This window comes from Camelus bactrianus, chromosome 15 (genome assembly GCF_048773025.1).
Source record: "Camelus bactrianus isolate YW-2024 breed Bactrian camel chromosome 15, ASM4877302v1, whole genome shotgun sequence".
NCBI classification, from domain to species: Eukaryota; Metazoa; Chordata; class Mammalia; order Artiodactyla; family Camelidae; genus Camelus; species Camelus bactrianus.
The window spans coordinates 30,353,042-30,380,275 of record NC_133553.1 but is presented as its reverse complement, the minus strand read 5'-3'; the positions used below and the strand labels follow the sequence as shown (position 1 = coordinate 30,380,275).

General features: G+C 44.8%; 1 long non-coding RNA gene across 1 annotated transcript; it reads left to right on the top strand.

Annotated features, from left to right (window-relative positions):
- Positions 1-1,136: 1,136 nt before the first annotated feature.
- LOC141573399 (uncharacterized) lies at positions 1,137-6,591 on the top strand. The gene is made up of 3 exons (XR_012499092.1): positions 1,137-1,497; positions 2,072-2,132; positions 5,352-6,591. It is a non-coding gene; the product is annotated as an uncharacterized LOC141573399 (long non-coding RNA).
- The last annotated feature ends 20,643 nt before the right edge of the window (positions 6,592-27,234 follow it).

Below are 27,234 nucleotides of genomic sequence, written 5' to 3'. Positions count from 1 at the left end.
TGCCCAAGTTCAGCAAAAGCGACATTGAAGCAGCCCCGTTAGAGAGAGAGGGCCGGCAATGAGCCCTACCTGACCATTGAAAACTGCACCTCAAGGGATTGTCCTTGATTTGCTAAGATCACTCAGCTAGGCCGGGCCCGGCTGGGCGGGCCCCTCGGCCTTCTGCGGCCCTGGTCTGGGCCCCTCTCCTCTCTTGACCTGCCTCTGTTGCCCATGCCTTCCTCCTCTTCTAATTGATAACACAGCAATATTAAAGAGAAACATTTAAAAGAAAATCTCTCAAATCCTACCACCTCAACACATTTCTACACACACACATGAGTTCTTTAAAAAACCATTCCAATGAGATAAAATTGTACAGAACTAAACACACACAGAGAGGAGTGTAATAAAACTGGGAGAAATCTGAATGAGGTCAGTGGATTTTATCACTGTCAATATCCTTGTTTTGCAAGATGTTAACCATCAGGGATACAGTAAAAGTGGGAGCTCTCTGTATTATTTCTTACAACTGCATGTGAAGCCACAATTAGCTAAATAAAACAGCAATTTAAAAAAAGCAATCTAAGGAGCTGTAAGCCATGAGTATGTACCATTTCATTTTAAACCATTTTACACTAAGATGATATTGTAAACATTCCCTGTGTTTCTGCAGCTCTGGCAATAGTCACTTACCTGCTACACAGCGCTCCATCTTGGGGGTGTGAAATCGTTTACGTAACCATTCTCCTTACTAGATCTTTTGAGCCATTGTCAATAATGCCATAAATGAACATTATTATGCATATAGCACTTTTTTCTTTTGAACTATTTCATTAGAATAAATTCCCAGGGAGTGGGAGTACTGGGCGTAAGGTTGGAGCACTGTAGCTATATTGTGTGTTATTAATTTAATGTTATGATACCTTTATTATGGCCTTTTCCAGCGTAGACTGGCTTTTCCCGAACCTAGCGAAAATTGTCTGCTGTGCCTTTCAGCATTCAGATCTGTAGGAAAAACCAAGGACACCCCCACCTGTTTCTACCTACACAATGTCACCTGGGATTTGAGTGGCAGAACGCAAGGGCAGCAAAGTTCAGCGAGAGGCGCTGTCAACCGCGTCACCCTCCCCCGAGCCTTGGCGGGCGTCCCGGGACCTCGCTGCCCCGGCGGGCGCCCACGACCTTCTCCCCAGCGAGACAAGGCGGCAGAGGCGAGGAGGGGCGTGCGACTTTCCGGGAAACAGAGCGGCACTTGCTCACTCTTCGGCGCTCCTTTCGGAGCGGCAGAAAGCCGTTTCTAGAACACACTGGATTCGGTTTAAAAAGCGCCTGACAAAGAGCGGCGTCCTTCGGGCGCCGGGTGGGGAGGGCCCTGGGTGATAGGCCCCCACTTCTCCGGGGAGATCGCCGCCCGGGAGGCGCGGCAGGGTGGTCCCGGGGCAGCGGCTCTTCCAGAGCTTTCTGCAGGCCCCGGGCCACTGTCCCGGAGTGAGCGGCCGCCGCGCGGAGCCTCAGGTGAGCGCTTCCAGGGCCGGAGACGCCACCGCCGGCCGGCTGGACGGCCTGCGGGCGCTAGGGGCCGCCTTCGCCCGCCGGGGGTGTAGTGTTTTATATTTTATTTTATTCTGTTTGTATCTTATTTTATTAATTTATTTTATTATTAAAAAAAACTTAACGTTTACTTTTATTTTTTGTTTTATATTTTTATCAATTTTTATTTTGCATTTTATTTTTTATTCCAAATTCTATCATTTTTTCAAGTGTTTTTTTTCTGTTTTTACGCTTATCTTTTTTTAAAAACTCTTTTTTGGAGGGGAGGTAATTAGGTTTATTTATTTATTTTTATTATTATTATTTTTTAATGGAGGTGCAGGAGCTTGAACCCAGGATCTCATTCGTTCATGCTAAGCATGCACTCTACCACTGAGCTATACCCTCCCCCTGTATTTTAAATTTTTACATCTTATTTTATATTATTTAAAAAATAATTTTATTTTACTTTGATATTTTAATTTTTTGTTTAATTTTATTCTTAATTTAACTAAAATTTTTATTTAATTTCATTAAAACTTTTTTTTTTTTTTTGCAGTTAAGATGTCCAGATAATGTACAGGATGCCCAGTTAAATTTGAGGTTCAGATAAGCAACAGGTAATTTTTCAGCATATGTATATACCCTGTTTGGTATGTCCTGTTTAGTATATGTATGTCCCAAATATTGTCTTGCATTTTAATTTAAATCTGGCAACTCTATTTGTGGTTGAATGCCTTTCTTTGGAGGAAATCTGACTGAGAACCCCAGTATCTAGCAGACAAAGCAAGGTGGTTCGTGTCAACTGGGAGTAGGCAGGAGTGTGTGTCACCCAGTCTCCCAGGTACTGAGCAGGCTCCTACCAGGTGTTGCGGCTTGTACCTGTGAAGGTGTCTTGTACCTGGACAACCAAATGTCTCTCCACAAGCCACTGACAGCCCCTGCGGTCAGTTCACTCCACTGCAGCCCGAGTGATCTTAAAACAACAACAACAACAGCAAGGACACAATTTGGCACTATTGCAAAAGTTAATACACGCTTATTATAAAACCTCAAATCGTGAAGGTGGACATAAGGTGAAAAGTCCGAGACAGAACCCTCTCTCCCTCATTGGCACCCACCAGGCCTACTTCCCAGAGGTAACCAATTTTTCTGCCTACTTCCATTTTTTTTTCAAAGCATATCAGTGCTTTTACATATATGTGTGTGTATATAGTTGCATATACATATACGTGTGTATGTGTGCAACCTCAAGAAACAAACAACGCAGACATCGGCACATGCACTTTTCACTTGCAAGTGTGCACTGGAGCTCTTTCCCTACTGCCAGAGCCAGCACCCAGCGCCCTGCGCCCTGGTGTTCCCAGTGATTTGCTCTTGTAAATAATGCTGCAGTGCAATCAATTCCTAGACGTGGAATTGCTGGTTTAATGGGGACGTGCAATTAATATGTTGATAGCTGCCGGCAGTGCCTCTCAGAAAGGCCTTCCAATTTCCATTTCCACAGTCTGCTCGTTCTCCTTGCCCTCACCAACACGGCCTGTCTCTTTGTCACTCTGATAGGTAAAAACTGGCAACTTATTTTGATTTGTATCTTTTAAATTATGCGTTAGGCTGAGTTTTGAATATAGCTGTTATCCACACACATCTCTTTTTTCTTCTGAGTTGCTCTGCCTTCTCTTTCTGCGGGATTCTTTATCTTTGGCTTTTGAATTCTGAGCATTCTTTGTGTTTAAGGAAATTGGAACATTGTCTCTCATATTGTTGCAAATACTTCTCCCAATTTTCCAGTTGTCCTTAGACTTTCTATATTTTTGCCATGAGAGAGTTTTATGCTTTTTAGAATCAAATTAATTAATCTTATCCTTCTTGGCTTATGGAATTATTATCATAATTTTCTACTCTACAGTTACAAAAGAAATATGTTCATGCTTTCATGGTTCGATTTTTGCCTTTAGAGCTTTGAATCACCTGCAGTTTATTTTGATGTGAAGGAGAAAAGTATGGATCCGCATTTGTTTTCCAAGTGGCTAGCCATTTTCCTAGTACTGTTTACCAAGTAATCCGTTTCCCCAACTCGTGGAATGCCACCTTCATCACAGTCTACATTTCCACATATAGTTGGGTGTATTTCTGGATTCTCTATTGTGTTCTATTGATCTTTCTGCCTATTCTTCTATGTGTGCCAAGTCACTTTATTTACTCCAGCTTTATAATATATATATTGTTACCTTTTAAGATTATTTTCAGAAACTTACTATTTTCACTTATATATTTTACCAGTAATAGGTAGGCAGCCTGAAATATGTAATCACAAAAATAATTTAATCAGTTTTTTTTTTTTTTAACTTGTTTTGTTCACAGCCATTGCCTGGAACGGTGCCTGGGACAAGGTGGGCACTCTGATAAAACTTGATTGAATGAAAGAACTAGGCATAAAACTGGCATAAGAGTGGAAGTTCTAGTAGCATCAAGTGTATTACTTTTTATTCCCTTATTTTCTGTCTTCCCTGTTGTCTCTTGTGGAGTCAGGCAACTTGTAGAATGAAAAAAATGTTTTCCTTAAGTTTTTGGTTAGTTTTTCCATGATGGCACTGCACTAAGTGGCCACCAGAGGGCAGGGCTGCCCTACTGTAGGGGATTGCAACCACCAAACCAGTTTTCTTCTGAAGACTTTGTCACATGGAGGTTTAGTTACATGCTTGGGGACCTTCCCGGTGACAGGAATCAATCCCATTTCTCCCTCACCCAGATCTCAGCTCCCCAGATTGAAGGCAACAGCTTTTGTGTGAAGAACACAACCCGTCCCATTGGGCTGTGCACCTTCTCTGAACCAACTTTTTATTTATTGAGTACTGAGCCCCTTCTGAGTACCTTCTCAGTGAATGGGACTCGGTTCCCATCCTCACAGAGTTTGTGCCAGACCTGCTAACCTTCAGAGTCACACAGGCAAACTCAGGCCTAGAAAGATGCCTAGCTTGGCAGCAACAACAACAACAAAATTTAAATTTAGCTTGATTTCAGAACCTGTCTTATTTATTTGTCTATTCAGAAAGCAAGCGGTCCTGGTCTGTGTGGCTGGGGCTTATGGGAGGATCCATCCATTCTCCCCAGATATGCACCAAGGGCCTCTTCTGCACAGGCATTGCTCCAGGCACTGGGAAAACAGCAGACCCTATCCTCGTGAAGCTCACAGTTCGGTGGTGGTGATGACTGGGTGGAGTAGAGGAGACAAATAAGTACAGCATGAAGGTGTTGATGAGCTCTGTGAAGAAAAACAAGCAGGATAAGGGGATTAGGAGTGACGGACCGTGGAGCTATTTTGTATAAAGAGGTCAGGGAAATCTCCAATGAGGTTAATTTTGAGCAGAGATCTTAGTAAAGTGAAGGAGCAGAACTATTGGTCATCTGGGAGAAAGCAGAGGGGACAGGATGTGCCAAGGACCTGAGGCAGGAGTGTGTGCTCAGTTGGGAATGTATGTGTGTAGTTGGGGGTGTGGGTCCCTTAGGGATGCAAGATCCCACAGACCCTATGGGAAGTGATAGGCTTTGCCTTTTGCTCTGAATTGCTGCATTGAGACTAGTCTGTAGAGGTGCAAGGTGGCTGCAGGGAGACAGGTCATCCAGGTAAATTGATGGTGGTCTTACACCTGGGACCCTCAGTTAATACTTGCTGAATTGATCTAAGCTGTTCTGGTCAGAACCTGCTTGAAATCATGACCACCTGACCCATGACAGAGATTGGCAAAAGCACCACAGGAACAAAACTTCCAAAGGAAAAACTGCCCTGATTTTGGTGGTTGGGATAAAAAGGAAGATTTATTCTTATTCTTCAACAGGAACCAGAGTTCTAAAGAGGGAAAGGCTCCTGGATAGACATTGAACTTGGCAGAAGAGCTGTCTGAAGCCCAGGATGGCGAGGTGACTCATCCAAGGTCACACAGCAGCTTGGTGGCCACCTGGGATTCCGGAGTGAGGACTCTTGCCCTGCATTGTGTATCTCTTGCTGCTTTGTTCCTTTCCCCGGGATCTCAGTTGGGCCGTCTCTGTCCCCACAGTACAAATCACCCCTTGCCTAGGGTTCTGCCGAGCTCCTTGAGTAACTCTGGCTACTTGCCAGCCCCGTCAGGTCACGCCCAGCAACCACAACCTTGCGGTGTTCTCCCGGGACCCTGAGCCAGCTCCGGTCCTCTTTCCATTTGGCAGGCTCCCTGGTTCTCTCACTCCTGATTCAGGACAGAAAGAGATTTGGTCTGTGACTGATGCTTTCATGCAGTGTTAGTGAGAGGGAGAATTTGAAGTATCCATCACAGTTACAAATGCCTATGCCCTTTGACCTAGAAGTTCCACCTCTAGGATCTTTCTTGTAGAGACACACAGAATCACTGCCGAGGGCACCGTGGTGTAAAATAGCCAGATTTGAAGGGACCCTGCAGCCTGGGGCTCTACCCTATCCTGGTTCCCTCCCTCTCTGGCCCCTCCTCTGCCACCCAAGCTTTAAATGTGGCTCTTTCTCCAGGCACTAGGCCTCCACTGCCTCTCCCCTCTGTGTGCTGTCTGGGTGTGACTCTTCGTTTCCTTGGTTTTAAACGTCATCTCTATGCTGACTCTCCCTCCATTAAGCCTGCAGCTCTGACCCCTCAATGGCTCCAGTCTCATTCAGCCAACTCCTTTTTTTATTTGTAAGAAATAGTTCACGTACCATAAAATTTGCCATTTTAAAGTGTGTATGTCAGTGGTTTTTAGTATATTCACAAGGTTGCACACCTATCACCACTGTGTAATTCTAGAATGTTTTCATCACTCCCAAAAAGGCACCCTGTACCCATGAGCAGTCACTCCCTGTTACCCTCTCCCCTCAGCCCTTGGCAGCCACTAATCTATTTTCTGTCTGTTTGGATTTGCCTATTCTGTACATTTCCTGTGAATGGAATCATACAGCAGATAGCCTTTTGTGTCTGACTTCTTTCATGTAGCATCGTGTTTTTCAGGTGCATCCATGTTATAGTGTGTATCAGTATGTCATTCCTTTTTGTGTCCAAATAAAATTTCATTGTATACCATAAATATAAACCACATTTTGTTTATCACTGGATGGATATTTCATCAATGGACGGACATTTGGATTATTTTCATTTTGGGGCTATTATGAGTGATGTTGCTGTGAACATTCGTGTGTAAGTGTTTGCATGACTATGTTTTCACTTCCCCTGGATATGTACTTAGGATTGGAATTACTGGGTCATTTGGTAACTCTCTGCTTTGTTTTTTGAGCAACTACCAAACTGTTTTCCAAGGCAGCTGCACCATTTTACATTCTAGCAGTGTATGAGGATTTCAACCCATGGTCTCTTGAGGTTCCCCCCAAGGGGCTCAGAGGGCTCTCACACTCAATGTGTCAATATCTGAGCACACGCTCTCCTTTGTTGTGAGAAATGGCACACCATTGTGCAGGCCAGACACTCGGGGACCACACATCAAGCTGTCTATGTTCTTGACCCCTTCAGCCAATAAGTGCTCTCAATTCTACCCCCTAAATAAATCTCAGGCCTGACAGTCTCTCAACTGCCCACACCCTGTCCACCAACATTACTCACTTGAATGGCCTACATAGTCTCCTGTTGAGGTCCCCACCTCCAGTCTTTTCTCTAGCAGAGTTATTTCTTTAAAATAAATTTTAAAAATAGAAGTAAAAGTTATACAGATACATGGTAAAAAGAATCAACTATTACCAGAAGATACAATGACCCACAAGGCCCTCCCTGATCTGACTGCCAGTTATCTGCCTGGCCTCATCTTCCACTTCTCTCCCCTGGCACACTCCAGTCCAGCCTCGCAAGTCTCCTTTCTGTTCTTCAGACCCACCAGGAACACTCCTACGACAGGGCCTTTGCACTTGCTGTTCCCACTGCTTGGTAAGTTCTCTCCTTTGCCTCCTTCACCACTTTAGTCGTGTCACTAAGTGACGTCATCTCTGGCTCATCTGTCTAAAACTGTAACCTTCCCACCCTCATCCCATCTTTCTCTTCTGCTTTTTTTTTTTTCTCCTAGCACATACCACTCTGTATCCTACTTTGGATTTTACTTATTTTATTTTTTCTTACTTATTTTACTTTTTTTTTCTCTCTTTCTAGAATACAAACTCCATTTTTCGGTTGTTTTGTGTACTTCTGTATCCCTAATGCCTTGGAAAAGGCCTGGCATCAAAGTAGCTCAGTAAAAAAGTGTTGACTAAATCAATGAATGAAAATCAATGAAGGAAAAACAATGGTTTCTCATCTCTTTCCCCACCTCCAGCCCTCTAACCCAGGGGCAACCCCTCTCCACTGCTTTCTCTGGTAGTTAACTCAGTTTCTCTAAATAAGATGCCTCTGATGCTGTTTTTGATTAATCTAATTTTTAAACATCTACCGACTCCCTCTGACCCTACTACCTCTTTGGGGATAATGGAATCCCCAAACTGATACTTTACATTTAGTTAAATCATTAGGACTATGGCAATGTTGTTCACTGAGAAGACAAATTTGCACTCTAATTATATTTCCTTCCTCAAACAGCCTTTTGCTTTTCCTCGAGCTTCTAATTGCCTGTGTCATTCCCTGTGATGTTTATTATTATCATCATCATAATCCTGATAATTTTTGTGTTGCCCCAAATTAGAGATTCTTAGGAATTTTTCTTTTCCTCCATGGTACTTACCACAATTTGCAGTTATGCATTTACGTGATTGCTTACTTTCTTAAATAACTCTCTCTCTTTGGAACAAAAGCTTCTAGAACAAAGGCTGCTCTGTTTACCAGAGCATTTCCAGCACCTGGCACCTTGCTCTGTGCCTGGCACATAATAGATCCTCAATACATATTTATTGAATAAATGAGCAGTAGAAACTGCAACATATACAGCCATTGGTAGCTGGGTAGTCAGGCGAATTGTGGATTATCTCTATAATGGAACAGTATTCACCGTTTGGAAACAATGAACTATAAAGCCTGAATACTCCTCTCTAGCATCATTGTTTGGGTTCTTACTGCTGAGTCCTCCAAAGTTTGCAATGGCAAAGTAACCACATTATTATGCTCAAGGATTCCATGGGTCAGGAATTTACCTCCGCGTTAATTGTTGTTAAAACTTAACTTTGTGTTTTGTCTTATAAGATGTACATGGTTATCACAGAAAAGTCAGAAAATGTAAAAAATGCAAATAGAAGAGCCTCCATCATCTAACTCATCTAGCAGTCAGCACTATGAATATCTCCAGCGGGTTCTTTACAGACCTTTTGTATTTCGTTTTCTTATAAACCCTCCCAGACTTAAACAAATGCATATGCAAATCCATCGTGCTGGGCTGTGACCCGTGTTTTCTACTCAGCAATATACTGTAACTGCCTCTGGATACTCGGAGTACCAGACCTCAGCCTCTTTCCTCCAGAATGCTTTACCACATCATTTTATGTTTGTTTATTTGTACCTTCCTTCAGTGAACAAACACCTGCCACGTGCCGGACTCCGTCCTGCATGTCGGGTGTTCAGGGTTGACGCAGCAGATGCTGGCTCTGCCCTCTTGGGGCTTATCATCACTCGAGCACAGGGAAGCACCGTGACTTAATCAGCCAACCTCTAGTTGATGGGTATTTAGGTTGCTTCTATTTTTTAACTCTTACAAACACAAAAGCCTTCCTTCGTATATCTTCGTGCATCTTTTCGTGCATTTTCTTAGGATAAAATCCTAGAAACGAGGCTGCTGTGGTAAAGGGCAGGCACATTGACAATATGGAGATGAAAATTCAGGGGGTGGGTAGAGCTCAGTGTTAGAGAACATACTGAGCATGCACGAGGTCCTGGGTTCAATCCTCAGTACCCTCATTAAAAAAAAAAAAAAAAGAAAAGAAAATTCAGATTGCTGCTCACTCATTCCAAGCTGCAAATGAGAGTCAACTTCTTAGCATCCCCCCAGCTCTGGGTATCAGCACACTTACACATCTCTGTGGATCTGAAAGGAGGGAAATGATTATCGTTGACATAAACAAATTTTTTTTTAATTGTTCCCATTGTGTCCTGCGTGGGATGCTGGGATGTGGTGGCCAGGACTCCTGAGGCATTTTATTTTGGATGCGGTAGGTATGTTTTGTTATGGTTTTTGTTTCTTGTTTCCTTCTTGCTGGTGCCCCCCGGTGCTTTGGTCTCTCTGAATGGAGTTAACCATCCGGCCCTGCTGGGGAACAGGCTGTCTCTCCGACCCCTTTCCTGGTCTTTACAGAGAGAGAGCCTGACAGCGTTAAACATGCAGCTCCTTCTTTGCATCGGACTCCCCTCTGCCCTTCTGTCCTCCCTGCTCTGCATTTGTCACCAGCAAGTCAGAATTTCACCTTCCTGTAGGGCTTAGTGTCACCTCTAGCCTTGAAGGGCTGATATCATTTGGTGCCCTCTTTTCAAGGTCATAGATGAGAGTGTTTCCAGAGACCAGTCCTTGCTCAGACCTCTGAGCCTGACCACCGAGGCGAAGTCTTTCTTGCTGTCACGCCGGGTTCCTGTCTTGTCCGTGACCCCACACTGCCTCTCACACGGTGACACATTTTCTCTGAAGCACCTCTGGTGGAGAAGCCACACGTCAAAGTCCCAAAGTATGACGAGATGGGACTCAACTCACCTACATGGTACCCTCAAGGCCCCATCCTTTACTCCTTAAGACAAGGCCTTGACCGAAAGGGTTATTTTGAGATAGGACGGTTTCAGATACCATGGCAGGATGTAAAAGAGGGAGCTTTGTATTTATTTTGTTATCATTCATTTAAAATTTATTATTAATAAAATTGTTTTCTTGCAGAGGGACTATGTACTTATTTTAGAGCATTTGGAAAATTTAGAGACAAATGGAAAAGAAAAAAACAAAAATTCCCGGGACCCCCTGGGTAAGCATTGTTAGAATGTGGCACACTTGCTCCAGGGCTACTAATCTCTTCTGTATGCTCTGTTACAACTGTGAAAATGGGGTCAGACCTTAGATACTGATTTACCACTTGCTGTTTATCACTTGATAAACAGCGTGAACATCTTTCCACGTCATTACACATTTTTCAACTTAATTTGGTCAATTACTAGATCTTCCCTGAGGGAGAGACTGCTGGGTGCTCAGGTCCACAGTGACCCTCTCATCCCCGTGGGCGCCCTGGCCCTGCCTTGCCCTCTGGGGGTGGCAGAGAGGAGAACCCCTCTGGGCCGTAGGCTCCAGCTAGTCTCAGGATGGGGGTGGGGGCGGGGGGGGGGACGGGGTGCGTCCTTGCCCTCCTTTGTCACATGGGCGAGCCCTGGGGCTTTGAGTCTGTTATTTCAGATGGCCCAGCTGGCCCCTGAGTGGACAGCAGTGGAGGTCAGTTGTGGAAGAGAGACTCCAGGGCCCCTGAGAACTTCTGAGAGCACCCCCAGCCCCATCTCCCTCCTCCTGCGCACACCCCACACACCCCCCATTCCCCGACACCCCCCCCCCCGGCTGTTCACATCCCATTACCCCTGGCTGACCGTCATTAGTGTCTAAAAACGTATGTGGGGCCGAGAGTCACTGGGCTCTGGGGCCTTTGTCATCTGCCCACTTCAGCGGAGTGCCGTGGGCTGAAGGCCGTGGGCACAATGGCAGATAGCTCCCAGCCTGGGCTGGCCTGAAAGCCTCTCCCCTCCCCAGCTCATTTCCCCACCGGCGCCATCTGCTAACCTTGCCTTTTCAACCCGAGATGCTTTTTAAAAGCAGAAAGGGAAGATGGAGATGTGACTGCCCCTTTTGTCTCCCCTCCCCACCATCCCCCTCCCCAGTTAGGCCTGTGGAAGGGAGGCGGCAGTGGCCCAACTAGAGGCTAGGGCTTTGTTAGGGGAAGAGGGGCCCGCAGACCCTCTCCCACTGGCTGCAGCTGAAAAGCCAGGGTCCCCTGATGACATTTGTTTCCTTTTAATGACTGTCCCAGGGTTCTCAAGTCCAGGCCACCAGCAGCCCTGGGGACCAGTCATCACAGATGGAGCTGGGGCAGGGGCCGTAGCACGTGCCACTGGAGCGGCTGGATGTGTGGGGACAGCTGCCCTGCTCTGCCGGACCGCTGAAGAAATTCATAGACTCCTTCGGGGCAAACGTAGCCACCATTCTCTCCTCTTTTTTCAATCGGGATATAGTCTACCTAGAGTGAGTTGTGTGTGTGCAGTGAGAATACCTTCTGTTCGCTTTTGACAAATGCATACACCTTTGTAACCCACGAGCATTTTCTCACCCCAGAAAGTTCCCTCTGGTCTCTTCCTAGTCAACCCTCTCACCACCCCCAGGGGCAACTGCTCATCCGATTTCTCTCACCCTAGATGAGCTTTGTTATCATCAACAGAACCATACATACTGTGAAAACTCTCCTGGAGTATTTCACTCAATATAACGATTTTGAGGTTCATCCATGTTGTTACATTTATCAGTAGTTTGTTCCTTTTTTATTGCTGAGTGGTATTTCGTTCTATGACTATATCACAAGTTTTAATTGATTTTCCTCACAAATCACCCCATCCTTTTTTTTTTTTTTGATGTATGTTTCTTTATACAGCACCAAATTGTTTTCTAAAAATTTATTTATTTTATTTTTATTTATTTTTTAAAGGGGGGAGGTAATTAGGTTTATTTCTTTACTTACTTATTATTATTATTATTTTTTAACGGAGGTAATGGAGATTGAACCGAGGACCTTATGCATGCTAAACACGCGCTCTACCACTGAGCTGTGCCCTCCCCACCACCAAATTGTTTTTTTAACCTTGAAAATATTTTCATTTTTTTAATTTTATTTTTTATTTATTTGTTGGAGGGGGAGGTAATTAGGTTTACCTAATTATTTACTTTTAGAGGGACTACTGGGGATTGAACCCAGGACCTCATGCATGCTAAGCATGCGCTCTACCACTGGAGCTATACCCTCCCACCGAAATATTTTTCTTTATAGATGATTTAAGTCCACTTACACATATGAATATGATTTACTTGGTCCTGGTTTGTCAAATTGCTTTGCATTTCACACATTACATTAAATACATACTATTTGCTGTACATACCCAATCCATTTTTTCACTAGACGGACTCTTTTTGTTCTTTTTCTTCTTGTGGCATTTTGGAAGATGCATAGTATGGTTCTAGTGATTATTACTGATGGGTACTTTTATTGCAGAATACCTTTAGTTATCTCTCTATTTAGATATTTAAATATTGTCTCCTAACTTCCTAATATGATCCCATACTGACATTAGTTATGAATTACTTCTCTCTCTCTCCTTTGCCCATTAATTTGTTGCTCAGGGTTTTACCTCTGTAATCTGAAATAAGCATCATTTGATTTTTCAATTTCAAGTGACACTGTTTATTGTCACCTCATAACCAGAGGCCGTCAGAGACCTTATTCTATTTTGTGCTATTGCCTTTCTGGTTCTCCCATGTTTAGTTAGTTGAATTATTTCTACCCTGTCACAGCATCTGACACTATATAGCTTCGTCTCTCTTTGCTCATCTTTTATAGTTTTCAGTTCTTTACATTTAATGTCAACCCTCCCCCTGCCCACCACAGCCACAGACTTATGCTGAAGCTTCAGAACAATTCTGTAATTGCCTTAAACTTGGTCTGTGGTAAGTGCCTGCATGTTCAAATCTGGTTGTGGCCTTTCTACTCGAACAGTAGTTTAGCTAAAGATTAAATCCTTGGTTCACAATTTTCCGTGAGGGTGATGCTTCAATTAAAATATTGCTGCCAAGAAGTCCGATGCCAGTCTGATTTTCTATTGCTTTTCTTTGATTCATACTGGATTTGGACTTTTTGCATTATGCTCAAAGAATATTTTCCTTGTAATTAGAGCCCAATGATTGTATTGGAATATTTGTCAGTATTTAACATTTTGAGTCAATTTTTCAAGTTATGGAATGCCCTTTTAATGTAAGCATTACAACATATGGATATCCATATTTTAAAGCCTTTTATTACAGCAGTGTTTCCTTGAATTACGGTTTTAAATATTCATTTGTTCCATTGCCTTGGTATTCTTTTCTGGAGACGTCAATAAAACATGTCTCTGATCTCCCTTGTCTAGCTTCTTTATCATTTTCTCTAGAACCCTTTTCTTTCTTTTTTTCTATGTGATTTTTCTTTTACCTATGTCTTTTCACACTTTATTCTTTCGCTATGTTTGTAATTATGTGTTTGTGTTAACTTGTTCTTGTATTTCTTCTGGCTTAGTCTTTATCTCTGAAACATCACCTTTTCCTAATACATTTTTAAATTCAATAAGCATTCTTTCACATCTTCCTGTCCCTAACACCCACCCCCACCCCCACCCCCTGAAATGACTCCTTAAGGTGTTATATCATACCCCCTTATTCTTTCGCCTGTTTAGATGGGATGGGGTTTCCTAGACCACCATAGGAGGGGCCCATGGAACGGTGTGAGATAGTAGAAAAAATACGTATGTTGGCTTCTGCCCCTGTTCCTGGCACAGAGCTCCTGAAACCCTTGTAATTTCCTAAGTGATAAGAACACTAAGAACATCCCTTGTTCCACCGAGGTGACTCTGGGTGGGCTCCTGGATAGGGCTGGTCCCCAGAAAGACCAAGCCATGACGAGAAGCTAGGAATTTTCAGCCCCACCCTTCATCCTCCATAGAGGGGAGAGGCGCTGGAAATGCAGTTTCCTGCCTACGTGAGGAAACCTCTGTAAAAACCCAACAGTGCAGGGTTTGGGGAGCTCCCTTCCAAGTGGGTGAGCACATTCACACCGGGAGGGGGTGCACCCCAACTCCGCCGGGACAGAGGCTCCTGCGCTCAGGACCCTCCCAGACCCCACCCTACGTATCCCTTCCCCTGGCTGTGCTTCTGTGGCCTTTACCTTATCCTTTAATAAAGTGGCAAATGTTAGTGTTTCCCTGAGTTCTGTGAGTGGCTCTAGCAAATTAATCACACCTGAGGAGGAGGTCATGGGAACCTGACCAATTTTTAGCCAAATTGGACAGAAGTTGTGGGAAACCTGGGGACCTAAGGCTTGTAACTAATCTGAAGTGGGGAGCAGCAGTCTGGTGGGACTGAGCCCATAGCCTGTGGGATCTGACACTGTCTCCAGGTAGATAGTGTCAGAACTGAATTACTTTGTAGGACACCCAGCTGGTGCCGTAGAGAATTCCTGGGGTGGGGAAAACCCCACATGTGTTCAGTGAGCAGAAGCGTTGGAAGTGAAATGTCCAGTGTGAACATTAAAGAAGACACACAGGAAAGGAAGAGATGGGAGGAAGAACTGGGTGGCATTTCTTGCACAAAGGGGTAAAAGGTCACATCCTTGTGTCTGGAGGACTCTCTCCTCTTTTGTTACGCTGAAAGACACACATGGCTTTCTCTCTAGTCATTTCTTTCTCAAAAAATCACCCCTTTTTAAATAACAGTCATATTGAAAATGATGCGTATACCATACAATTCATCCATTTAAAGTATACAAGAAAATGAGGGGAGAGGGTACAGTTCAAGTGATAGAGTGAATGCTTAGCATACACAAGTCCTGGGTTCAGTCCCCAGCACCTCCTCCAAAAATAAATGAATAGTAAACCTGATTACTCCCCCTTCCAAATTTTTTTTTTAAATTAAAGAAAATAAAATGTACAAGAAAATGACACTTGTAATATTCACAGAGCTGTGCACCCATCACCACAATCAATCTTGGAACCTTTTCATCACTCTAAAAAGAACTTCATACCCATTAGTGGTCACTCCCCTTTTTCCCCAACACCCCTGGCCCCTGGCAACCAGGAATCTACTTTCTGTCTCTAGGGATTTGCCTCTTCTGGGCATTTCATATAAGTGGAATCATATAGGATGTAGCCTTTTGAGTCTGGCTTCTTCCAATTAGTGTAATGTTTTAAGTATTCATCCATGTTGTAGCATCTGTCTGTACTTCATTATTTTATTGCTGAATAATATTCCATTGTATGGATATATCGCATTTTGCTTATTTACTCATCAATTGATGGACATTTGGGTTGTTTCCACTTTTGGGTATTATAAATAATGCTGTGATGGACATTCATGTAGAAGTTTTGGGGAATACACCTAGGAGTGGACTTGCTGGGTCATATGGTAACTCTATGTTGTTAAAAGATAAACTGAGGCATAGTAAAATTTTTAAGAGTTTATGTGCACAAAATTGATTCAATCAGGCAGAATCCAATCTAGCAGACAGAGAAGTACTCCGAGGAGCTGTCCAAAATGAAAGAATTTTATAGGCAGAAAGGACTGGGAACAAGGAAGTTACATTAGCAAAAAGCAGGTTGGTTATTGCAAAGTTACTTTCCTTTAGGGGATGACAGGGGTCTGTCAGATTATCTAACTAGAGCTGATTAGGCCATTCCTGATTTCCTGCCTGACTGGTTTAAGATCCCATTTCTGGGAGAGCCAAAACTAATTAAGCCTTGGTTTGGTGACATGGGGCTTAGCATAAGCAACTCCATGTTGTGCCTGTTGTCTTGTTTTTAACAATTTTAACTTTTTGAAGAGCTGCAAACTATTTTCCAAAGCAGATACATTATTTTACATCCCAATCAGCTGCAAATCTCCCCTTTAAGAGCAGCTGTTCTCCAAGATCTTATTTACTATCTTGAAATGAAATTTATACATAAGATAAACTCCCCACACCCATCATGAATAGAGAATATTTCAGTATAAAGATCTAACTGTAGTATAAAGGAGAACTAAAAGGAACATAATTGACACAGTTTTTAAAAAATGTGACCCTGGAGTCAGAAGACTGGCCTCCTCAAATGACTTAGAAACTGGTCTTAGAGGCGGCTCTCCCAGAGGGGTCTGTCGAATGTTGCAGCTCCGGCCCCACCACTGGCACCAATGATGCCTGCCCAGGGGGCGCTTTGAAGGACGTCACTTTCATCTGACATAAAGGTTTTGGCCATTTTGTTAAAAACCAAACTACTTTCCAGATGTCCTTGCACCGCTCACATCACATGCACACACGCGTGCCAGGCGCATACGCAGAGGAATGGGCTTTGGAGCTGCTGCACAGCAGGTCACTGTGCACCGGCTGCCCAGGCCAGGGCAACAGGACATGAGGGCACGGCATGGGCTCTCTGGGCCTCAGGTCGGCTGCTGGGTTTCGCTGTCCGAGCCGCTCTGAGGAAGGCATGAAAATGGAAGTCAGGCACCCAACAGGCGGGGGTCAGAGATGGCACTGAGCTGAGTGCCTGTAAAAAGGCCACTTCAGGTCCCCTCCATGCAGTCATTGTTGGGTCTGGAGGAAGGAGGACCATTCCGGGGCTTCTGAATGCCTCTCCTGCGATGCACTAATGGATGTACATTATCAGCGTCCTTCCTGGCCCCCACGTCACTCTTCCCCACCTCCACCCCTGGCTGGAGAACTCTGCATTCTTTTGGAAAAGCGGCTGTCATGCCGGAGGTTCTAACAAAGGCATTTCCCCACAGAAAGACCATTATGATAACAACTGCATCAGACGGTGGCTGCTGGTGCCTGGACTCTGGAGAGTCTGCTATGTTCTTAATGTCCATGACATCTTCAGCAAGATCCCACCTCCAGGAATTCTGTTCTGATTACACAGGAATAAACCCTCCATTTGAAAAAGAGGAATTAGGATAAGGCAGTGGCTCTGAATGAACACTCACTTGGTTCCATGTGGCCACACACACATACAGAGCACAAAGGCGGAGAGCCTGTCATTTCTGACGCAGGACTGTAAGCACCAACTCACAGGCCTCTCACCTGGGGTGTTGCACCCAAATTGGACCTGTGTGGCGAAGCAATCACAGGGGCTCTTTGCCTGGGATTGGCCTCCTTCAGGCCTCCTGGACCCCCGAGGTAGCTGCCTGCAAGATTCTTCTCAGTAGAAAAAAAGACAATTAGTCAAGCGACCCCATTGGCTTCCTCTGGAATTTGGAGGGGAGAGAACAGAGAACTGGCTGGCCCAAGAGAGGGGCCTCAAGCAGAAAATTCAGAGAAAAACAGGGCATGAGAAAGGCCCAAGAGACTGATGGACAGAGAGGGCATAGCTCCTCGGCCCAGTGGGCTCTGCTGTCCCCAGTCCAGGTCACACTCTGTGAGACTAGTTATTTTCTACCACAGAGTTTGACTCCAGATCCGATCTTCAAACCATAGGACATCAGGCTTGGAAGGGACCCAGGGGCCATCTAGTCTACATCCCCTCTCCCATCCACTGTCCGGATGAGGAGACTGAGGCCTGGGGGGGCGGTGCTGGCTGGGGTCCCAAGGCCACCCAGCAACAGGGCAGGGTCTGGGGCTGGAACCCGGGTCGGCTCTTCCTGCTCTCTTGACTCTGCTTTGGACCCTAAGGGGGCTGCAGACCAGTTCCTGGGAGGGGCGTGGACTTGGGTTCCTGGGCCCTTCTGCACCCCCTCCCACCCCACCCCGCCTCCAGGGCATGCAGATGGAGGCAGGGTTGTTGCACTGGGGCCCGCATTAGCGGATAAAAGCAGCCTCAAGGGTCTCTTCATAAGGCCCCTTTGGCTGTAATAAAGCAAATTAAAACCCTATTCAAAGGTCAGTTGAAATCTCTTCCATTTCAACTCTGCACAAATTGATTCCTCTTTGCCCTTGGGGTCAAACTGAAGGCTGTTGAAGTGGCCCAGCCACTGTGCTGAATGGAGCCAGCAGTGAAAGAAACCGCAAATGGGAGTGTGTGTTGCAGGGGATAGAGGAGGGCAGGGGTGCCCTCCCCCATTTCATGGGCCGTCTGGGGAGCCACAGACCTTCACCTCCATGGTGCTCCAGGTTTCAGGGTCCCTTTTTGGAGACTAGCTCTACCTCTGTCCCCCAACGCCCATCAGGCTCCCCTTCAGAGGAATTCATAACTGCTGTTTCTATTGACAAGAATCTAATGGTAGTTAGGGTTTCTCGCACCTGCTCCTGAGTCTTAACAAGAATCCTCTTAAGCACTGTCAGCTGGGGCTTTGGCGGTCCCCAGAGGAACTCAGAGAAATTAGGTAACTTGCCCAAGGTCACAGAGCTCATGGTTTCCTCCTCCAAACCCAGCTGCCTCCCCAACCTCCAGTCTTCCCCAGACCACTGACTGGCACCCGCCCCACCCCCAGCTGCTCAAACCAGAACTCCAGAACCATCCTTAACCACCCCTCATTTTGCTTCACTTCCACATCTTCAAGTCCTATTGATTCTGACTCCTAAAAAGAGGCTGTTGGTTGCTTGCCCTCTGATTGGTTCTCCAGACAGCAGCCAGAGCCCCTTTTCAAGGGATTGGATCCTGTTACTCCATTGCTTAAAACCCAGCAATGACTTCCCTCTGCACTTGGCATAAAATCTAAACTGTCGTCTAACAACCTTCTCAGCCTCCAAGGCCTGGTCCCTCTTGTCCCTCAAATCAAGGACTGCTCCCCGGCCACCTGCTTCCGCTCCAACAGTCCCTGGAACCTCTTATCTTCTCTGCCTCAGGGCCTTTGCACTTTCTCCCTTCTGCTAAGAAGCCTTTCCCCTCCCCTCTCCCACTCTGTTTCCTTCATTGTATTTATCACAACTTGTAATTATTTGCTGACTACTTTTAGCAGTTTCCCTAGAGCTGAAGGAAGCCCCCTTGGGAGCACAGACCAGATCTGACCTGGCACATGTAGGGTCAATAAGCATTTGTTGAGTGAGTGAGTGAGTGAGTGAGTGGGTGATAGAACCAGATCTTCGCCCTACAAACCTGCCCCTCCCCTTCCCTGCACCTAGCAGCCTCCGGGCAAGTCCTGAGTGAGCAGCCCCCCTGGGGTCCTGGCACTGGGCAGAAGGCACACTGAACTGCAGCTGCTTCAAAGTCAATGTGTCTCAGCAATTCCCCAACCCCCCTTTCTAGTCCTCCCTTCTAGTCCTCCCAGTCTGCCCCCCCTAGCCCCACGCCTAAATCCTGCCCGACTTCTCTCTCTCTCCCCCCAGCATCCAGTCAGACCCCAAAGCCTGAGCATGGCCCTTTATTGACCCATCATCCTCCCCAGGTCCCTCAGCTTGTCTGCCCCCACCCCCCCAGTCTCCACACCTGCTCTGCTCTCTTACTGGGATGCCCTTCTCCCTGGCACCCACATCACATTGGTCAGGAGGCTCCCCCTGTAGAAGGACACTCAGCATCCTCTCTTCTTACCTCTGGAAAGGGAGGTGCCTGGAAGGGGAGAAGCCTGCAGTGACTTAGGTTGGGGTCGTGGGGGCTAGCACCACTCCAAAGCTGCCTGTAGCCCCTGGGCTGCTGCAATCAGGTTGGGTTGAGCTTCTCCCCATCCCATCCCCGCCATCCTCACCAGACACACACATACAGGAGCAGGTGCTGGGCTATTTCTAATTCAGACACAGGAGGAGGAAGATCACCTCTTTGTTTTAGCTTCATATATCCTACAGAGGAGGTTTAGAGTTTTAGAGGATCATGAGCTTCTGCAAACTGAGGCTTCAGAGGGGCTCCCTTCCTCAGTTACTCCCTCCAATCCTCTCTCTGTAAATACTTCTCGAGCACAAGTTCTGTACCAGGCACCTTGCCAGAACTTCTCATACACTGACTTGGAAACTGTCCCCTTGCAGACGAGGTGCATCATCTGAGCAGCCCTGAGGCCCCCGTGACACAGACACTATCAGAAATGAAGTGCTCCCTCCAGCAGAAGCCCAGGCTCTGCCCAAGGAGCTCTGAGAAGGGACAGTTGTTCTGACCTGAAGCAGGGCTGGCAGCCTCCCCAGCTTGTCCACAAAGACTTGGAGCATAAGCTAAGAAGGGCAGCCAGGATGGGGCTGGGATTCCCTCCCACCATCCCTCACACCGACCCTCAAGGCCTAAGTTGGTGCTTGTCCCAGAGTCTGCGAAAACGCAGGCAGATGGCAGCCTCGTCCCTAAGTCGTCTCTTCCCCCAGTGAAATGTCCCCCGTGGTCTGGCCCCAGGGCTTGGAGGCTGAGGGCAAGGCTGCCCTCCTTGTGTTCCCCCACCCCACCCCCACAACAGGTTCTCAGCACCTCGTCCTTGTTGCTGTCCGCCCAGCACTTCCTCCCCTCGCAGAGGCTGCCTCCACACCTGTCTTCCTAACGCACTCACACCCTGGTGACATCGCTTTTCCAATTAAACCCTCAAAGGTGAAAAGCTGGGGTGACGAGAGCGGCCCTGGCCCAGCACCCACAGCCAGGTGTGAGTGCGTCACCTCAGCCCCAGGATTCCTCACAGTCAACCCCCCACCCCACCAACGAAGCATCAGCTCTCTGTCCAAAGATTCCTGTCTGTTCCCGTCTTCTCCTTCCCCTTCTTCCCTCCCTCCCTCCTCTCCTTCCCACCTTCCTTCCACTCCAGGAGGCTCTCTTGGGACCAGCACTTCCGTCACCGTCACCGTAAGGATAAGGGCTAACCAGAGGCCAGGCCCTGCTCTAAGATCTTTACAGTTTCACCTCCCTTCCTCCACCCGGCAGCCACGTAGACTGGTGCAGTCGTTTCCCTCATCTCACAGATGGGACGACTCATACAGAGAAGCTGGGAATCTGTGCAGAGTCACACAGCAGGGCAGTGGTTGAGCAAGGTTAGGACCAGGCTGTCTGGCCCCAGAGCTGTGCTCCTAACCGTGACGCCACGTTGTGCCAGCCATGCAGCCATGTCTACCTCAGACTGGGGCATGTCCGTGACTCCTTCCCCAACACTGATGCTGCCTCTTTAGTATTTCATGAAACTGCCTCTGTCTCATCTTCCATGTCACTGCTCCCACCGCTGGCTGGACTGGCCTCCAGGCCCTGGAGCAGAGCACTGGGCCTCTGACCACCCCTGCTGTCTCCAGGCTCCACCTCTGATCATCCTCCTCACTGCCGCAGAAAGCTGGTCCTGGGGCTCCTCTAACTCAGTCCCTAAATGGTCCCCACCTCCTCCCCTCTTCCCTCGACTCTTTCCAGTCTTCTTTCTCCCCTTCTACCACCTGCACCAGCATTCCATGAACATAAGGTTTTTCCTGTCTTGAGCCCTTTGCAAATGCTGTTCCTTCTGCCTGGAATGCCTTTCCTCTCTTCCTCCTGGTGCCCTTTTTTATCAAGGCTCAGCCCAACTCAGCATCCCCTTCTCTGGGAAGCCCTTGTTAACCACCCACCCCCTCCACCTGGCAGAGCTAATCACCCCCAGATGGAAGCGTGCGAGGCCTAAGCCTGTGTGTAAGCTGTCTAGCTCCCCTAAGGCCACCATGCTGAAGAGGTCACGTGGCAAGGCTGCACAGAGATACAAGCATCTGAGGACAAGTGTCCCAGTCTTCTTGCCCCCAGCTGAGTCTTCCCAGACCAGGAACCAGTCATGTGAGTGAGTGGCTTCAGATAATTAAAGGTGCCAGCCTTTGAGCTGCCCGAGCTGATGCTAAGTAGGGCAGGGATGTGTTGGCTCTGCCAAACCTTGCCTGTACTGCAGGTGCATGAGCAAAACAAGTGTTGTTTAGGATTTCTGGTCAAGATGGCGGAGCAGTAGGACCACGAGCTCGCCTCTCCTCGCAGCTACAACAAAACCACAATTGACTCCTGCACAACCATTGAAAAAAAGACTGGAATCTAGCAAAATAAGTGCTATTGTTTAAAACCACCACGTTTCTGGGGTAGTCTGTGATAGTATTAAATAACCAGAACAGCCATTATTAACACTTTGGTATCTTTTTTCCTCTATTCTTATTTCTCTCTCTATCTGCATTTACAGTCATCCCTCTGAATATGCGGAAGATTGGTTTCAAGGCTCATCACAGATACTAGAATTCCCAGATGCTCAAGACCCACAGTTGGTGGGCCTTCCCTATCCTCAGTCCCACACCCATGGTCTAACCATGATCACATAGTACTGTACCACAGATTTATTGAAAAAACTCCGAGTATAAGTGGTTCCATGCAGTTCAAGTGTTAACTGTGTATCTATGTTTTATCATATTTCCTTCCTTTAACAAACACAGTGGACATTTTTTTATGTCAAAAAATAAACATTTACATTATTTTGAATGGCTGCAAAGTATTCTGTTGATTAGCTTTATCATAATTTTAATAAGTACACTCTATTGCTTTTATAATTACACCCTAGATGTTTAGTGGATTTCATTTTACTGCTACTATAAACAATGTTGTATGAGTGATCTTGAACTATGTTTATAATAACTGCTAAATATTTCCTCAGGATAATCCCCAGAAAATTCTGGGTTTAAAGTTAAAGGCTTTGGTACAGACAGAAGTCACTCATCTTACCATGGCTTATCCTACAAGTCTCCTGTGTCTGCACCTCCTTTATTGGAAGAGGAAGGCCCTCCACTGTTTGGAAGCCAGGTTCTTCCTCTGGACCCCATTTCAGTTCTAAAGACTTGGGTTATTTGGTTTTTCCCACTCCCATCTGCAACATCGATTTCCCCTCTTCCACTGGATTATTCCCGTCAGCATCCTATTCCCATCATGCTCCAGCACCATTCTGCTGTCTTTATCCTGGGTCCTCTGTTACCTTCCGCCACTGCCCTACATTTACCGTTGGATTTCTGTAAAGAGTTATTTTTATGCCAGAACCAAAGTGAGGAGTAGCTAAATTCACAAAATAATGCGGAAATTTAAAAAACGTACATCTATATTAGTAACTAATAGAATAAGATGACAATCAGAGAGGATATAGGTATAGAAAATATACAGAATATTTGAGCAATCATAGAATATATATTCTTTTGACATGTACTTAAAACATTAATCAAAATGGACCATATGTTCATCCTTTAAACAGTCCCTCAAAATTTCAAAGGACTAAAATCAAAAAGAGTGTGTTCAACAAACTTATTTACAAAACAAAAACAGACTCACAGACATAGAAAACAAACTTACGGTTACCAGGGGAGGAAGAGGATGGGAAGGGATAGACTGGGAGTTTGAGATTTTCAGACTAACTAATATATATAAAATAGATAAACAATAAATTTATAGTATATAGCACAGGGAACTATATCCAGTATCTTGTAGTAACTTATGGTGAAAAAGAATATGAAAACAAATATATGTATGTTCCTACGTGACTGATGTATTGTGCTGTACACCAGAAATTGACACAGTGTAAACTGACTATACTTAAATTAAAAAAAAGAGAGTATGTTCTTTGACCACAGAGGAATTATGCTAAACTTTAGTTTCAAAACATAACTAGAAAATCCCCAAAGTTTGAAAATAGAACACTTCCCAATAACCCACAGGTCAATGAAGGCATCTCAATGAAAACAAGAAGATAATTTAAACTAAATGATAAAAAAAATATATAACATATCAAAACTTATGAGATGCAACTGGAACTATATTTAGAAAGGAATTTATAGCATTAAATACACATGTCAAAAGGATAAAGGTCAAATATTAATTATCTGAGTAAAAGCATTTACTTAATATCCAACTCAAGAGAATAGAAGAATAGCTAATGAGAAATTAGAAGGCAAGAAATAATAATAAGAGTAGAAATTTAAGAAATAGAAAAAAGTGTGCATGCTGTAAAGAAAAATCAACAAAATCAAAATTCTTTTTTAATTGAAGTATAGCCAGTTGTGTCAATTTCTGGTGTACAGCATAAGAGTTCAGGCATATATATATATATATATATATATATATATATATATATATATATATATATATATATACACACATATATTCGTTTTCATATTCTTTTTCACTATAGGTATGTATGCTACATTTCATATTCTATTTCATTGTAGTATATCATTACTACAAGATATTGAATATAGTTTCCTGTGCTATACAGTGTAAACTTGTTGTTTATCTATTTTATATATAGTAGATAATATCTGCAAATCTGGAACTCCAATTTATCCCTTCCCACCTTCTTCTTCCCCTGGTAACCATAAGTTTTTTTTCTATGTCTGAGTCTGCTTCTGTTTTATAAATAAGTTCATTTGTCTTTTTTTTAGATTCCATATATAAGGGATATCATATGGTATTTTTCTTTCTCTTTCTGGATTACTTCATTTAGAATGACAATCTCCAGGTCCATCCATGTTGCTGCAAAATGGCATTGTTTTATTATTTTTTGTGACTGACTAGTTTTCAGTTGTACACATATACCATAAATGCTTTATCCAGTCATCTGTCGATGGACATTTTGGTTGTCTCCATGCCTGGCTATTGCATATAGTGCTGCTATGAACATTGGGGTACATGTATCTTTTCGAATTCAAAATTCATTTTTAAAAAAATACTAATAAAACTGATAAACCCCTGAGAAAAATTAGTCAAGAAAAAAGAGAGAGAACATAAACTACCAACATCAGAGATACAAGAGGACCATACATACAGATTCCACAGATGCTAAGAAGATAATAAGATATAATAAACAATTTTAAGCCAATAAATTGAAAAATTGAGATAAAATGGACAAATTCCTAGAAATATATATCTTACTAAAATTGACACAAGAAGAAATAGACAATTGAAATAGTGCTATTAAGTAACTGAATCTGTAATTTAAAACCATTAACAAGCAAACAACCATAAAGACCAAATGGCATCGCTAACATATCATCTCAAACATTTAAGGAAGCAATAAACACCACTGCATACAAATTCTTCTACTAAATTATGAAAAAAAAAATAGGATTAGGCAGAAGGATTTCAAACTTGTTTTATGAAGACAGCATAATTTTGATACCAAAATCTAACAGGAATTCTACAAGAAAGGAAAATTACAGGCCGAGTTCATAAGCATGGATGCAAAAATATTAAATATTAGCAAATCGAACCCAATGCTATATAATGATAGCATATCACAATCAAATCGGGCTCAATTCAGGAATGCATGGTAGCTGTAACACTAAAAATCAGCAGTGTATTTCACCACATTATCAGAATAAAGGGGAAAATCATATTATCATGTCAGACAATCAGAGGCACCGGCTCCAAGCTTTCAAAGAGGAGCTAGTGATACAAGGAAGCAAGGGCAGTGGTCAGTCCTTTCTGGTGATATTAGCCAAAGTGGGAACGACAACCTCCCAACCTGGGGATAGAAGTGACATCTATGTCCAGTGCCTGTGGTGTTGACAGTGTGACTTGTGACCTCTTGTTCCCAGTGGTGGTTTGGTTTTCTTTCTCATTGAATCCAATCAGTGATTTGATTTTGGCCATGATTCCAGCCACCTTTTATTTCTGCCCACTTTTGGATCCTGGTTGCCAACCTGCCCAGTGATTCTAAATGTGATCAATGGCTTTTCAGTTCACACTGGCCCAAGTTGGTTCTACTGCATATAACTAAGAACTCAGCTGACAGAAGAGGACAGAAGCTGGGTCAGTCTGAGCTTTTCCTGGTGGGGCTTTTCTGGTACCATCAGCTGCCTCTTAGAGTTATACAAATAATACAGAGAAAAATGAGATAAAATCACAATCTGATTGAGAGGGCTCTTAAGCCTGGTAGTGGTAGAGGCAGGAGTGAGTGGAAGAGGGAAGATGGAAGACAGAGTGGAATTGGTTCCAGCAGTGAACATCATGTAAACAGATAAGATGGGAATGGGGTTCCTGGCAAAACAGAGAAGGATGAGTTTTATGCCCTGGTAGGACCAGTGACCAAAAAGGGCATTGGGGAACAGGTGATGACAGATGAGCCAAATCTTAATGTAAGAGTTTAATTTTCCCAGGTGCCTGGAAGGAGGAAGGGTGTTTTAGTTGGTGGAATAACATAGACAAAGAGATGGAGACTCTAGAAAATAGTGTTCATGGGAATGTGAATGTTGTGGATGGTTGAAATGCCAGGATGCAAGACAGAGAGGTGGGAGATGACCCTGGAGAGAGGCAAGGCCAGGTAGTAAAGTACCTTGTTTGCTGTTAAGGAGCTTGAATTTCTCCTGTGGCCCGAAAGGAAAGGATTGCTGAATATAAAGCCAATGTCACCAATCAGAAATTCTCAAGGGAGTCTTGGAGTCCAAAAGAACTTCTGATTGGGAATAAGGAAAGTTCCTGCAAGTGATAGATTAAACAAGAACCTTGATTTGAAGTTCAGTTTAGTGCCAGCACTCCCTCCCACCCCCACCACTCGTCACAATTTACTTTTGCTTCTTTACTCTTCCATTGCAGGTATGAGTCCTGTCCTCTCCTCCCTGTCCTGACATGTGGGACTAGAGCCAAGCCAGAACTCCAAGAGCAGACTTGGAGAAGATTGAGAGTCCCCACACCACTCTGCCAGCTCACTGGCACAGGGAGGGATCAGAGGCCCCAGGCAAAATACTTCAGCTGCTCTACACAGAGGACTCCCTCTTCCCCCCATTAATATGCTAAGGTTAACAGCACTTTTTCCTTGGGGTGTGCAGCAGAGGAGGGAGCCTGCCATGGACTAGGCCCTTCACACCCTCAAGAAGGCAATCTGTCCTTGCCCTCAACTGAATGACTCCTGACCTTCTCTGCCCCCGGCCCCTTCAACCTGTAACAGAGGGATTATGATTCCCTGTGACATTTTCACATCACAATTTCCAGACATTGGGGAAATCTGAGGCATTACAGGTGTACTCCGTTGGCAGCGATATTTACGGACAAATGTGAAGGAGGCAGATGCCAGCTCAAGTTCACACATAGGTAACTTCACTCTCTCCTCAACGACCTCAGCAGACGTACTAGGCCTGCCCCACACAGGGGTGCTAAGCCTCCCGCTCGTCCTAACTGGAGTCCCCAAATCATCCTTAATTAAATTCTTTCCAGATGGCTACCAGGTGTGCCCTTCAGC